The sequence below is a fragment of the Alosa sapidissima genome, chromosome 6 (assembly GCF_018492685.1).
Source record: "Alosa sapidissima isolate fAloSap1 chromosome 6, fAloSap1.pri, whole genome shotgun sequence".
In the NCBI taxonomy this organism is placed as follows: Eukaryota; Metazoa; Chordata; class Actinopteri; order Clupeiformes; family Clupeidae; genus Alosa; species Alosa sapidissima.
The window spans coordinates 14,310,511-14,318,503 of NC_055962.1; the positions used below are offsets into that span (position 1 = coordinate 14,310,511).

The window sequence follows — 7,993 nt, forward strand, 5'->3', positions numbered from 1 at the left end:
GTTGGTTGGGCCCGTTCTTGCAAACAAACCCGACCGTCAGAGAGTAGCTACAGGGAGGAAAGACGTAAATGCAGAGCTGCCAACCCTCACGCATTTGATTGGTGTAAAAGCGTGTTGAGCCAATCAAATGAATGAATCTCACTCTCAATGTGTGAGAGTTGGCAGCTCTGTAAATGATATCTTCAGCACTATGTAATGTGATGAACTCCATTTCTATGCGTTCAACCTTATATTGTAATTAAAAAGTCATAATGTCAGTATCTTTGCCCTCTTCTTCATAGGCCAAAACAACTGTTGTTGTTCAAATGTCTTCAAATGTTTATCAAAAGTCATTTGAAGACCCATCTCTGCCATCTACAATCATTGCTGATTAAAGCTGGGAACAAGTTCAATTTCAATAAGTAATAAAATTCTTGTTGTGATCAAGAGCCAGCTCAACTTTAAATAATAACTTCAAAGTAGTATTAAAAAGGTATTATTGTTTGTGTGTGTGTGTCTGTGTGTGTGTGTGTGTGTATGTTTGTGTGGGGGAGAGGGGTGTACCTGTGTATGTTCTGTGTTTGGGATGATGAAATGGTGTGTGTGTATGGGGGAGGGGGGAGTAAACATGTGTAACTTGAGAAGAAAATTGAAGAGAAAAACAACACTACTCACTGTATGAAAATAAGAAAAATAACACTACTCACTGTGAGAAGTCTTGACCAGTAATGGTCGCAGGAGTGTCTGTGTCCACAGTCCTGCTCTCGATGGCGATGGGATTGGCGCAGATCTGACCAGGGTGTTCTTTTCACAGTTCCGTCAGCGTCTCCCAGTCCCCGTAACCGCCGGGATTGTCACGGTCAAACCACGGTGTCCAGCACACTGCACGTGGGCAAAATAATAAAAACAGATGGGTTAAACAGATCATTTCAGGTCTCATCAGCTGGATTTGAATACCTCACTGCCAGGGGTTGAAACTGTTTTTTTATCTTGGCCTAGGCTACACATATAAAAATATCAACATATAAATCGACATGTTCTATTTAAGCCAGAAGACATGAGTGAGAGTGGGTTTGGTAAAGGATATCGCCACAGCTGTAATTTGGCCATAGGTACGAGCAGGGGCACAGCTACCCATTTTTTATGCAACAACAATATTGCCCCCCCCCCTCCCCCCAAAAAAAAACAAAACAACTAAAGCAAAACAAAAGGCCAATAATTCACACTATTACTGTGCATTAGTGTGTATAAAATATATGTATATTTTAAAGAAATGCTGCCAATTTGATGTTTAACTTGAAGTATTGATAAATGGTGCATTGCCACTTTAAGAGAGTCTAAACGGTTCTCATAACGTCCTTTTGCCAGTTATTGCTCACAAAGGATACGGCTGATAGGCCTACTCTAGCCTTGTTTGTTTGCACCACATTGACAACACAATATTAAAGGACAATTCTGGCGCAAAATGAACCTAGGGGTTAGTAACACGTGTACCGAGTTCGACCGTTCGCTGGGATTTATTTTCATGCTAGTCGAATGTGACCAGTTTTATTGCAAACCGCTAATTAACATTTAACGCTAGCCTTCGGGGCAGACGTACAGTAAAAAGTAATCGCTATTTCTATACCACTAACAAGGCTCAAAATAGCACCACACTTACACGGTAGCATAATGAGGGTCTCTACATGTAAACCGAAGCATTGAGAACTTTGTAAGTGTACAGGCAGTTTATTAAAAAGAAACACATTACCGTTCACGTCTGGTTCACATACAGGCAGGCGCCTTGGGAAAACAGAACTCTGGGATGTGAAGTGAATTAATAGAGTTAATTAACCTTGAATCCATGAACACTTGTCTACCTTTATTAAAAATCTTTTGAAAAATAAAAAAATCACTAATGTGAAGAAATGCAGATTCACATACTGTTTTGCAGGTCAGCCCAGTATGGAGGGTGGCAGAGGAAACGGACTTTGTAGTCCCGGCAGAAGCATTTCTCCTGATCTGCGTTCATTACAGATGAGCCCAGTGATGTGATCATTCCTGTGACAGAAAAAAACCTCTATTATCGTCCAGCATGCTGTTCCTGAGACATTATGCATGATCTTGTAACTTAAAGGTTTACCGTGTAACACTATGTGATTACATTCATATAATAGCCTACACTAATATTGCACTGCTATGAGCAGACATCCCAAGTCTCCCGGAAGTTCCAAAGGTGTACCCTTGTTTCATATGAGGAAAAAATAACGATAGTCTTGCATGCTGCACTGTTTGTAGTGATATAGCTGCTGTTACACTCTACCTAGTGTTCAACAAGTGGATTATAAGTTATACTACACTCTAGTGGACAATAGCTGCATAGCATCCTTAAATCAATGTCAAGTACTTGTGTTTGTGTGTGTGTGTGTGTGTGTGTGTTTTCGTGCTTCATAGTGTGAGCTTAGTAAAAACACTATCACCACCTCTATTGGTCAGACTAGATTCCCTTTTGAATAATCTGGGGTGCGATCAGACAGGACACGCTTTGCCACTTGTAAAACGCGAGGTGCACTATGTTTTCATTGAACTTCTTTCAATTCGAGGCGCTCAGGGTGCCTCTGCAGAAACGCAAGGCGCAGCAGGCACACAAAACAAGAGGCACTGTGGGCGCATAAGCCGTGCACAAAACACTTACTACGCATATGAAACAACATAAAAAAGGCAGATCTCGCTGCAAAACCGTGTCCTGCCTAAGATAATTAGTTGATAACACTAACCCTATACAGCAACCTCATAGGCATGACAATTCCCTCACCAATGGGAATAACTTCCATTGGCTAATGTCATAGAAATACCCTAATGGGCTAATTTCGATTCCACTCCAGTTATCTATGCAGCACACTTGATATTGTCTTCCAACTATTCTTAACCATTTGGAGTGAAGTCTCATGAGAAATTAATTTGTAATACATGATAGTTGCGGTAAACACTCACACATGAAACACATTGCCTGCATCATTCAGGCTGATGCCATCCACAGTTGCCACCTCGATGGCAGTGGCATTGGGACACATAGCGTTGGGGTACTCCGTCTTCAGGTCACTGACAGTCTCCCAGTCTCCAGTTCCAGTTGGGTTGTCACGGTCCAGTCATCCAGTCTGTCCAGCACTCTAATGGAGAACAAATAACACAATGACAAAAATGCACAGAGTGGAGCTCCAGAATCTTTGGTACAAAATTCACACCGCACACATACACGCACACACCATTTTTGACACACACAGTGACATTCTGAATGCTTAAAAGGTACTTACTGATGTTTTCCATGCATCCAGATTCAGTGCAGATGGCTATTAAGAGAAAAAGGAAATTCATGTAAATTAAATATATATTTGTATTTAAACAGGACAATTATCAGCATAAGAAAATGTGGGGTAAAGCTTGTCATGTCCCATGTGCTTTTTTTTAAGAATTTCATGTAACTGGCTAACCAAATACAGAAGTTTAAAGTGGGCTTATCAATCTTGTTTCCTGGCATAGATTAGACCATGGTGGTACAAATACATACGTGGGGGAGTGGCATTGTCGATACTCTGCATTTGTGCCAAAGAAACAGCAGCCAAAGCACACAGCAGTGTCTGGAGTCACACAAGTAAATAAACACTATTCAGTATGGAATATACAAACGTCCAATAATAAGGTAGTGCTATCTATATGCCTGGTCAAATACCATACTAAGGAGTCTGACCTGCCATGTTCACATTGTTATGTTTTGGGATGCTGTATTTGGATTAGCCATTAAATTTAAATTCACAATGCTCAACAGGGTGACACAGAAATGGAAAAAAGCTCTTTATTTCCTAACTAAAATTAAGAAAGACACTAAAATTACATTTTGAACCTAAACTGTACTCTTAGTTGGCTTCTTTCTAAATGAGAAAAGAAGAGCTGGATATTTTTTTAGCAAGATAGTTGCAAAAAAATATGAGGAAATTGCATACTAGCAGTATCATGGTGAAAGGCAGATTTCAGACTTCCTATAATGGGGAGAAAGATCGGGATGTTAAGGTTTGCGAATCTATGAGTGTGACCTTCCCATTATTTGGGAATATATATATGGATTCGGAACATTATATTTTACCATGAAAACAAAAACATTATGAGTATATTTCTAGTATTCAAGTAAACAGTATTGTAGAAATGTTCCAAATCAGATTATAATTATATTTTGGCAATGCACTTGTTCATTATATTCATATTACAGATCATACAGTATATTCTGTCAGAGAAAGAAAAAGAAACTATGGTTACCTATTTTTGTCACCAAAATGTTGAAATATGGAAAAATATTTCTGCGTAGTGACTACCAAGACTCAAGTGATCCTATATAAGCTCTGTGAAATAGGGTGGCTTGTCGTCGTTTTATTTGTTGCACTGGATTTTCCAGTGTTTTGTCACTCATTTGCAGATAGCATTCACAAAAAGATAGTGAACCCATAGTACTACACCAATCCAAATCAAAATAAATGTTGACTTAGCCTTTAAACACTGTTCGTTGCTACCCCCCTTAATTTACTGTTCATGGTCAAATTTGACCGGACAGTTTTAACTGCTCTTAAATACCAATACCATTACAAAAAGTATTATTTAATAGAACATTATTGTAAACAGAACATTTTTAGAACATTAACATCTACACAACGTGTGTGTGTGTGTGTGTGTGTGTGTGTCTTTCTGTATGTGCGTGAATGTGTATGTGCAAACACTGGTGGTTCACATGCACAAGTGGCAACATGACAAAATGAACTGTGTGTGTGTGTGTGTGTGTGAGAGAGAGAGAGTGGGTGTAAATGTGGTTATGTGTATCTGTGTGTGTCTTGTTTTCAGTGGGTTAAGTGTGGTTATGTGTATATGTGTGTCAATCTTGTTTTCAGTGGGTTAAGGCTGGCAGGGCTCTCCAGCAGAAAAACAAAACAGCTAGCAAAGTTTTGCTCCATATCTGCAGTTATAGGCAGCCTTGCAGTATGGCGCAGGAGATGTTTTTTGTACCCCTGAATACCATTGAGTGACAAAGCCCTATCTTATCTCTTGAAATATTTGAATCCTGTCTGTTGTAATATGATTTGTGGATTTAAATAAAGAATTAAAATGTGTGTGGGGTGTGTCGTGTGTGTGCTTCTGTATGCTCGTGCATGCATGTGTGTGCGAATATTGGTGGTTCACATACACAAGTGGCAACATTACAACATGAACTAACAACATGAACTTTGTGTGTGTGTGTGTGTGTGTGTGTGTGTGCTTCTGTGTGTGCATGCAAGCATGTGTAGGAACATTGGTGGTAAGTTGTAGGAAGACTGCCTAACAGCACTTGGAGTAAACACTCTTTTCAGCACTATGAATTTGGATGACTTCTGGGTTCTAGAGTTCCTTTGAGATGAGAGAAGCGTAAAGAAGGACAAACATCAGTGCAGCTCAGTGTCTGGTTTCTTCCACACACACTGTTGGGAATTGTGGCCAAATTGTTCAGTCTTTGTTTCATCAGACCAGAAGACTTTACTTCTCGTGGTCTGAGAGTCATTCAGGTGCTTTTTGGCAAACTCCCGGCAACAAATGGCTTCTATCTGTCCACTCTACCATAAAGGCCTGATTGTTGGAGTGCTGCACTGATGTTTGTCCATACAGGATTACATTTCCCCAGCATGTACAATCATTTATTTTCTGATAAAAGGCTATATGCCTTTGAACTAAATACAACAGTGAATCTATTTTATTTTATTTATTCATTATTCATATACTGTACTGGTGATATCCATGCACTAGCCGCATAAACCATTACAACAGTTGAATGGGGAATGTGTGCAATGGACACAAAAGGATTAACATGTAGTGCCATAACAGTAGAGAACAGAAGATATTTTCACATTGAGGTAAGGGCAGAGAGACCCAAGAGCCACGCTGTGTCTCGCTGCTCATCTCTCACTGTGTCAAAATGAATACACACACATACACACACACACACACACACAGAGCATTACTGACCCACATATCTCCATCTCCGCAATGGCAGTCGTAGCCCCTTGCGTTGGCCGTGATGCCCCTTTGAAAATCAGAGGTTTACAGGCCACGGTGGCCTTGGTGCCCCCTTCTTTCAATATTCTGCTTTGCATCCTACTAATAGCGATTTTTATTTAACCTGTGGCCTGTCAAAATAATCTTAGCATTTACAGCGCAAATTAATTTAGTCTTTTACGCAGTGGAGAAAGTGACAGCGCAAGAAAGAAAGTGCGTCCAAATTCACCCATTCTTCTCAGTTGAACTACTTGCGAAGTAGCCTACTCATCATCACACAGACATCACAAATATCACATGAAAGAGCTTTTTCTCAGCTTTTAAACGATGTTAGCCGATAATTGCTGTGTTGAACGGTTCGCGAGAAAAGTAAATAATATAATTCAATTTAATTTAAAGGTTTTGCGTCCATGATCTCCCTACCCATTCATCTCTTATACTTCACGAACCCTTCTTTTAACACATGACAAACCAGATATCAGAATAAACAGCAGACCTTACCGAACACAAAGGTGTAAAACAGTCCCCTGTACAGTTAGCCGTTCCAGAGTAATCCAGTTTTGAATTTGCAGTAAATTTCGACATGCATGGATGTCTCCAAATTTAGGCTTTAAGTTTTACAATGTGGTTAAATTGTTTCACATGATTTCATAACGGACCAAATACAAAATAAATGTTCCAAATATCGCCTAGATATTGGTAAATCAGAGGACAGCTGACTGAGTTTGTGAAAGTAGCCTTAGCCTAATGATCACAAAATGCTAAGCATGCATCTAGGCTATTTGAGTTTCTTAAAGCTGACTGTGCTTAAATTGTTCAATACATGATTTCATAGCAGGCCAAATATAAAATAAATGTTATATATAGCCTAGATATCTGTAATTATTAGATCATCAGATGATTTACAGTTCTATGTAATATGTTATGTTTCATGTTTTTGTAATGTTTCATACAGTGATGCAGGTCTACTGCAATGAATAGGCTAAATACAACTTTGATCATTTTTATATGCTACTACTGTATAGTTAACTTTGGCCTTGGTGCCCTGACATGTGGCCTTTGTGCCCCCCACCAAATATGCCCAACTGAAGGCCAAGTGGCCTTGCCCCCAGAATGGTGAAATTCCAAGCCTGTCCACCACACATATAAGACGAAGTTTGGTTATGTAAAACACATCTTAGATAACAAAATATATCATAAATCTAAATTTTGTATTTCCAGACACTGCAAAAGAAAACCAGGAAACAGTCAAAAGTTTAGAAAACCGACACAAAAGTGTGAGATGATGAGTCTCCACTATGCAAAGGTTTAATCCAAAAAACAGTGTCCAAAGTCAAAATCAAACTGGAAATAGACATGACTGGCAATGTAATACCACATAAACTCATCCACAACAGAGTTGAAATGATCCACAACACAGAGTTAAAGCAGTAATTACAGTGGTAAGCCCCCCCCCCTTTCCCCTGAGGTTCGTTTGCTTTTTTTTGTTTATTATTTTTGTTGTTTTTTGTCTTTTGTAAAGTGACCTTGAGTTTGAGAAATGTGCTATATTTATAAATGTAACTTATCATTATTATTTAATTTTTATTATGTATTATTGCTGATGAGAGGATTGAACTCAGGTGATCTTGGCAGCTGAGTGTGTGGAGGTACATGATAAAAACAGAGTAGACAACATGGTATAAAGGGGAAAATAAACTAAAAACATAAACCATTAGGGATATAGTTGTTAGTAATGACACCTGTTTCTTATGTGCATACAAAACGATAGCCGTATAAATTGTAGAGCTTAGAAACAAGAGAAAATACAGAAATAAGTGACATGAAAAATAATTTATTGACAAGTTTACTTCAAATAAAAATAAATAATAACCTTCATAACATGATTCAAAAATAAAAGGTGTAATGAAAATACATATGTTTCCATATTCATATTTACATGTATATCATATTTACACATACAGTA

The 7,993-nt window shown here is 38.6% G+C and overlaps 1 protein-coding gene and 1 long non-coding RNA gene across 2 annotated transcripts in view; both read right to left on the minus strand.

Moving 5' to 3' along the window:
- LOC121712189 (cartilage intermediate layer protein 1-like) overlaps positions 1-778 on the minus strand; it is a 28,247-nt gene extending 27,469 nt beyond the window's left edge. The window contains exon 1 of the mRNA XM_042096292.1: positions 687-778. The gene's annotated coding sequence lies outside the window, so the exon portion shown is untranslated. The remainder of the gene's footprint in view (positions 1-686) is intronic.
- Positions 779-3,038: 2,260 nt separating this feature from the next.
- LOC121712213 lies at positions 3,039-4,349 on the minus strand. Its single transcript, XR_006032551.1, has 4 exons — positions 4,270-4,349; positions 3,960-3,995; positions 3,273-3,308; positions 3,039-3,128 (listed from the first exon to the last, which is right to left on the minus strand). It is a non-coding gene; the product is annotated as an uncharacterized LOC121712213 (long non-coding RNA).
- Positions 4,350-7,993: the final 3,644 nt, after the last annotated feature.